This window comes from Orbicella faveolata, unplaced genomic scaffold (genome assembly GCF_042242905.1).
Source record: "Orbicella faveolata isolate gen_17 unplaced genomic scaffold, um_ofav_v1 contig_2, whole genome shotgun sequence".
Classification (NCBI taxonomy): Eukaryota; Metazoa; Cnidaria; class Anthozoa; order Scleractinia; family Merulinidae; genus Orbicella; species Orbicella faveolata.
The window spans coordinates 11,312,112-11,320,300 of record NW_028301547.1 but is presented as its reverse complement, the minus strand read 5'-3'; positions in this window follow the sequence as shown (position 1 = coordinate 11,320,300).

Here is an 8,189-nt window from a genome sequence, read left to right as displayed (position 1 = left end):
AACGCAAATTATCTTACATCGGATTTTATTTAAAAGGAGAATCCAAAAAAGTGTAATGTGTTTTTTAAAAGTTGGTAGTTTCGGTTGTTTTTTCGTTAGTTTATTTAGACTATTTAGTTCTTATATTACTTCTTCTTGCTTTGGGTTATAAGAGTTAACCCTCTTATAATACCCTCTTATAATGCCCTCTTATAATTACCCTCTTATAATTTACCCTCATATAATACCCTCTTATAATGTTCTCTTATAATTACCCTCTTATAATACCCTCTTATAATGCCCTCTTATAATTACCCTCTTATAATTTACCCTCTTATAATACCCTCTTATAATGTTCTCTTATAATTACCCTCTTATAATACCGCTGTAATACCCTCTTAAAAAACTCTCTTGTAATACCCTCTTAAAATAACGTCTTATAATACCCTCTTATAATTAGCCTCTCTTGTTTTGATAGGCCACTTTCTCTAATATCTTTCTACGCTTTGCAAAACTGCAAAACAAACTTTGTTACAAGTTTGAAATTTTACCCTACGTACCAACAAATTCCGTTCTTTTGAGTTATTTGTTTAGCTGTCAAACGGTTTTAAACCCCCCTTTACTGAGGGTTAAGTTATATGAAAAGGACGACAACATTTGATCTCTCAACGCAAAAACACACTTACAAAACACTTAACCAAGATCGACAAAGAATAGTTTGCCTTTTATCTTCAATTTTTTTTTGGCACCTTTGATACAAGTAACTGTAAATAGTGGCTAAACATTTTCCTGTAACAAGGGACAAGAAAAGCAAAATAAATAGCCACACTGCCATTCGCCTTTATCGCACAGCAGCCATCTTGGATTGACGTCATGTACTTTTGACACCAATGCGAGGCCACGTGTGTAAAGTCAACTCCCGGCGATCGAGGAGACGAGGCAATCATCTGCAATCGTGCCCAACGGACATCACTGATGCGTGCGGCAATGTCAAAATAATCGCGCTAAAAATATCCAAATCATACCTTTCACCAATTTCCGAGTGATGAAGCCATTCGAAAGCATTGGGTTGTCAAAATACGGCGAGACGTGGGCAAAAGTGTCCAGGTAAGTAGGTTAGATTATCGATGTCATTGTTGCGCACATGTATTTACATTAATTATTATGATCTGGTCCATCTACAGATAACAAACAGCACAAGAGTACGTTCTGTACACTTTAAGGAAGCGGATTTTCAGACAACTTTAACATAGCCTGCGTAGCAAGCGTTTCCGTGGGGTTTGGTAGCAAAGAAAGACCGAGGAACGGGATTTTCGGTGTTTTGTCTGCGCGGAAAATGGGGCGAGAACCAAAAAAAGAAGGAGCAGGATGGGAGAGGGGAAAGAAGGAAACGCTTGCAGACAAACCCCTGGATTTTGAAAACCTCCGTTCGCCAGCGAACGGAGCTCGTGATTGGCTGGGCTAGTCCAATATTATTGACATGTGTCGATCAAAGGTATTTTAATACCTTTGAGTGCCAGACAAAAGGGGAAGACGCGTTCGAAGCTTGGTTACAAAACGCTTTAACTTTTCTCGCTGAACGAGGATTTAGTCGTCAGCTTCGACAGTACTGTAGAAATCCTGTAATGCAATGCCAACGCTTTGGTTTTTCGAAGCCTGCACATTATTGCAGAAGCAGGCGCGACACAATTTCCAGCTGTTCCTTTAATTTTAACATCACTTTCTTGAATGCCACATGCGCCAAGGACAAGATAATAAACCACGGGACAGAAAATTAGCACTACTGCGTGGGAAAACTTAGTGATTTCGTCTGGCTTGTTACAAGGCAACATGTTGTCGTAGGTACTGCGACATTTCATTAGAAGCATTTTTGTTGACAGCATTTAGAACCTCTGGGTACAATTCTGAATGATTTGTTATAGTGTTACTGTTAGCTGCGGCATGCCAGTTTTTGTCACATATTTGCCTTACCAAAAATTTAGTCGTCTCGTCGCGGGGAATTCTTACGAGGACATTTTATAAACAACTTTGACTTGGAGGTCGCCTAGGGGAAGATTATCTTTATTCAGTTACTGGTCAAGATTATCGTTATTTCTCCTCTCAGATGTTTGAAGCCTCTCCTGCTCAAATTCCAAAGTTTGCCGAGAAGACTTTCCGTTGTTTGTTTTTGTTGCAGCGATAACAATCGAACCGATTTGCGGATCTGGCGTTTCCAGCAAACGCTTCTTTACTGGAATTGCCTTTGTGAGAGTTGACTTGCTAATTTTACTTTGTATCGATTCCTGGACGAATGAATACAGTGATCCAAGATTTCGAATCATGCGAGCACAAGGATTACTAACGCGACTGGAATACTTCTCACAGTTTAACTTTCAGCCAGATTTGTGCTAAAACTTCACCCTTGCAGTCCTTCCTTTTAGGCGGATTGAGTAGCTTGATTAAAAATTACCAAATTTAATTCATCGAGATTTCTCCGTTCCCACCGTGCGCTCGTTGTTTCAGACATATTTTGACAAGTAAAGTTTATTTTGGTTCAAAGTTCACTTCCGCTACGGAAGGCCGAAGATTTTATTGGTTAATTTATGACAGCCGATGACAGCACGAAATCTCAGTGTGCGCGCTCAGGCATGAGAGGCCAAGTAGGCGGTTTTCCAAATCCAGGGGTTTGTCTGCAAGCGTTTCCTTCCTTCCTTCCGATCCCCCTCCCCCCTCTTTTACTCGCTCCATTTTTCGCGCTCTAATTATTCTTTGCTCCCGAACACCACAGAAACGCTTGCTACGCAGGCTAACTTTAACAGGGAAGCGTGTTCTGGAGAAGCATGCAGTTCCGAGTATTTTTTGCTGGTCAAGATCACCCAGGAAAAGAAAATCTCCGAAAAAGCGAGAACCACCGCGTGCACGAGTGCGATTGGTTGATGTAAGCGTGCCATCGTCCCCTGTCACTGTGACAGGTAAATATTGTTGTCGGTATTTCTTTAAACATTCCTTGGTTAAAACCGCAAAATAATCAGAGGTATTTTTATGTTTTTCATTTTAATCCATAGCATCAACTTTCGGCCAAGCTTCTGGTGAGGAAAGTTCATCCGCTCCTGTTGTTGTAGACTGCCCCGAGCCAATATATACTGTCACTGTCACAGGTAAATATTGTTGTCGGTATGTCCACCAGATTGCAGTGCCAAAACTCTGAAGAAATCAAAGTACTCGCTGACTCAGCCATGATGTTTCAACACGCGTGGCCTCGCTTTCATGCGAAAAATGGTGACGTTGCATCCAACATGGCGGACTGTGATTAAGGCGAATCGTTAAAGAATTTCATCGACGGAAACACGAGAATATTCGCTGTCAGTTTGGCTTTTTGTGGCCATGCTTACGTTATAAGTGTGGGAAAATCCAAAGGTTTTCCTTTGGGCGCGGGCCGATTACTTAGCTTTCGTCGTCAGAATGCGTAGGAGAGCTACCTTAACACCGTTACAGAAATGAAAACTGTTATGCTTCTTGCTTGCACCGTAACGATTGATTTAGCTGGATATAACTGTTGCTATTAGCCACTAAACTGCCGATGTAAAACAAACTGTACATGTTTATAAATACGCTTTCGTCATCAAATGAACCTTGTTTCTAGAGAGCGGAAGTACTAACTAGTTTAATTAAGTGGCAAATTTCGTTTTTTATCAGTACGAATAGAAACAAAGCTGGTTCATCGTAATTACATAATCAAAAGGACTGATGTTAACTCCAAACTGGAATTACCAAAACAATACTAACAATATCTACTGTTCGAAATTAAAAGTCTTCCGCACATTTATTTACAAAATCGAGTGTAGTATCTTGAAGCTAAGGGTACATTTTCACGTGCATAGAGTTTGCTATGTTGGAGGAGTTGTTAAGTTATTAAGTATATTAGGTGAACTACTTAGATTTTCCAAGGTGTCGGTAGTTTATCTTGATTTAATTATTTCTACTGTTGATTAATTGGCTTCGATTTAATTACTGAGAAGACAACTAACATGTTTTGCCGAAACGTTATTACATGCGGGCCGAACAGCAATAGCTAAACGGTGTCTGCCGCATTTGCTAAATTCAACACAAACTCTATCAGTAAGGCTGATTTACACCTAGGAGCTGAGGCTTTGATCCAAACCCAGCTGTGAATTGGCTGGAACTCTTACATCATGGACTCAACCAATCCTGGTAAGATAATAATCTAAATTTATCAAATGATAGAAACGCCTTCAGATGGTGTCACTTGCACTAGAAAACGATGATCCCGTTACAGTATAACATCCAAGGATTATTGCATGTGACAAGAGTCTTAAACTGTGCATGCATGAATGACTTTTTACTTCGATAACACGTATGCTTATTTTGTTGACATTGTGCGGTAAACTGACTGCAAATCGGGTCAGTTTTTGACTTTCAGAGCGTTAACACTTTCTGTGGCGTATATTGGACCAGGTAGCATCAGTAATAGTTCGTTTGATTTTCTTCACTGGCTAAACTATGGACAAACTAAAGAATGTGTTATTGGTATTTCGTATTTTCTCTACCCAAGTTCACCTTCCTCGTTTGAAATAAGCGATTACTTATTAGTGAGCACATTCGGCAGAAATCGGTAGGTTTTTGTGGTGGTTGGCTCCTCGCTGTTTATTCAACGTAAGATACTGCTATACACTCCTCACATAATGTCATGATGACACATAGCGAGAAACTATAGTTTAACCTACAGTTTCTCGAGTTAGGTCAAGCATGAGTGTTTTGTTCAAATTCAGGGTCTCTTTATATGAACTCGGTAACTGGGCTGGTTCGGCCTTACCGCCGGTGACGAGTTTTGTTGTTTCTTCATATGGCAAATTTCAGCCCGGTCGACCGGGATAAAATTCACGAAACAAAGCCAAAATTATGCCACATAAAGTTGTATCCTTCGCAGCTATCGCAGCTTTGCTGACTCTTGTATAAAGTTTACCCATAATGCTAATTTACATACTTCTGAATTGGAAATACATACAAGACTAAACTTAGAATACGTCATTTTGACTGTTATATTGCGGAACGGAGCTATTTTGTCAAAAATGTTTCGTCCCGGTTACCCGTGCTGGGGTGTTCATATGAGAAAATTTTTATCCTCAGTTACCGAGATCTTGGTTTTTGGCTGCGGCCCGCCTTCTCGGGCGCATATGAACACACCGCGATTTTTCAAGGAAATTGGAGAGAGGCGAGACCTCGGTAACCGGAACAGCCCGGTCGACTGGGCTCATATACACCCTTTTTTTTTTTATAAGAATATTGTTTTTCTGGCCGAAGCTCAATGTTCTTATTTTTCTGCCGATTTTAGGCTAAAAATATTATTGCAAATATTCTTAGATTATAGCGTTTGACATTAATTTTCTGTTTTCGAATGTATTTGGTGTCTGGATGGTGCTAAAGTAATTTTGAAGCCAGCCTGCAGGCATTAAAACCTGATACAACGCCCATAACTGCTTGCAGAAATGTTATTAGCGTCGAACGTACGGCTACTGTAGTGTTTTTTATTTCTTGCTTTTCAAATGGCTATTTTTGCCGTTTAGAAAAAGGAAGAATTATATAGGGTTTAGTTAAAAACATGTAATTGTATTGCAGTTTTTCAACAGACAAAATTATTAAAATTATTAAAATTCAGTAGATTTCAGCCTCTATATTCTTATGAAATGTATTCTCATAAAAAAGAAAGAGTGTAAGAAATCTATCAAAGTACCGCATGTGTCCTTTTCTGAGGCAGACAGCTGCCAACCCGACTTGAGCGATGGATAGTAAGAGAAGAAGTTAGGGTAGATCAGCCGAGTGGCGAGGAATTTTTCGCTCAAACATTAACTACCGATAACCTATTTGTCTGTTGTGGAGTCATATTTAGCAAGAAGTAGATTTTGCTTCGTGATCAGAAAGGTCGTCTTGCCGGATACGTCAAGTTTGGCTCACACATGTGCTGTACTCTAAAGCTTGGATGCCGGCTTTTCTTACGTTTTAGCCGTACGATGCTTGCGTTCAAAATATGACTTTTGCTGGAAAAATATGTTTGTGATTTTTTCGTGACCTTGGCTACTAGGTACCTCCTCCCTTAAATAGATCCAAGATTAACATTACGCCAATGGGTTTTCTAATAGTTCAGTTTTCCGTCGACTTTTGCCTTCTTCGTCGCTCAAGACGTTGAGTTTTTTTTTTCAAAGGAAAACCCCAAGCATACATACACCCAGATTCTAGTGTTTTGTTTGCGGATACCACAGTACCCTTGCAGTAAATTGAAAATATATTTTTCTGCAAGTCGCATTATTTGAAATGGTGACTGTTTTTGAAACAGACGGAAATCAGAGGACTAAAACAAATTTTCCATCTATGGCACGGAGCAGGCGAAGGTCACTTTTTCATAGAAACCAGTGACGTCTTTGCCTAACTACTCGTTGGCAGATTGAAAAGAGACATTTTACAGCTTTTTCGACATGCCAACGAGAAATTACACGTCACTACACCGAGGATTCTGCTGAGTGGCTTAATGCACATCAGCTGAGTGGGATAATGCATGTCTTACTTGGAAAATGTGTTCGACAGTTAAAGCACGGCTACTTAAGGCTCGCTAATGCGCTGAGATTCCAAGAGTTTCTTGAACCGGGAACTTTCAAAGCTCCACCAGTTACTTTTTCTACCGCTATTTGCACTATTCAGTGACAAGATTTAAACCGCAAGTTGTATGCTAATTTTACTTTCTAGGTATGCGCGGGATTTTTGCCAAAAGGTAATCGGACTTGAACTTTGAACGAATCCGCTGACTAAGCAAAGCAAGCGCGGACAAACCAATTTTTGCTACCAATTTTATCGGATGTTTTTTTTGGGGGGCCGACCCGACATTTTGTTGAGGAATATAGTTGATTCCGATTACTTCCACATCGTCTAGAACGTCAAGAATATCTCGTGGTTCATTATTTAAACTGTTAACAGGACGAAACACGACATGAATAGATCTTTTGTGAAAAACGAGAGCTTGTTCAATAATGATTCTAATAAAAAGTCCACACTTAATGACAGCAGTCTGTCGCTATTTGAAGTAGCGCGGCGGAGTTTACGTTAAATCAAAGGAAGTCCCGTTGAAATGTGTACTCAATATGTAAAATTTTTAAAAAGGTGACAACTGAAATACACAAGAAAAGACGAACCCCAATGCCTTCCAGCGAAAGATCAGCTTGTGGATTCGCGAGAGAACTTCATTGCTAACTTTCCGAAACTATTCAAGAGTGGTTGAGATAATTTTGTTCTCAAACTGAAAGACGTCCCGATTTTTATGACTCTTTTATGACACATTATTGTTTACAAGTTGCAATCTCCCCAAATCAGATTTCGTGAACGATTTATTCAGTTAATGTAGCTTGCTGTGTTTACTGAGCTTTGCGAAATGAAATCAAACTTTGAGCTCCTTTGCGACGGCAAAAAAATAGAAAACTGTGAATCGAGCTATCATAGTCCTGCAACTGTCACAAATGTTCATTTGAACCGCAGAAGCTTAATAAAATAAAGGCACTTGTCTTGTCAACCTTTCAGTGGTAATAACACTCCCAACAAATTGCTTTCATTTAGTTAATTTAAAAGGCCTCCACAAGGATGACGTAACAGTCTCCTTCATCTAAGAAACAGTCTTTCTTTATGCGTGAAGGCGTTTAATTAATGTTTGCATCTGGGTGAAGAGGCATGACAAGAACCATTCTTTCAGGCTGAAACGCTTTCTCCCTGTCACAAGCGAAGAGCGAACAGACAAAACAAATGAGCTTTCGTTTCTTGAACCAGAGTTTATTACTACGCGCTTAAAGTAAAGATTTAAAAAAAGTACTTAACAGTTTTACAAGGTCGCGGGCCTCTGAAAGTCAGCCACACATTGACATGCTACGTCAACATGCGTCGAGTGGTCGTCTGCTTTCGTACCGGAAACTCTTGTTGCAGATTACAGATTGCAAGTAAAATGTTTTCTTCCAAATCTTGCATCCCAACACTTCGTAATTACCAAATCGAAAACAAAAACAAAAATGCATGCAACATGAAAAGAAGTTTAATTTTGTTAAAGGTAAATCTAAACTTCACAAAAGGTGTTCGATACAATATGTTGCTGGAACAGAAGGAAGGCTGACAAGTCGAGAGTCAGGTAGCGTCTATATCTATACCACAGCTCAGATGGCGGATGATCCTAGGGCAAA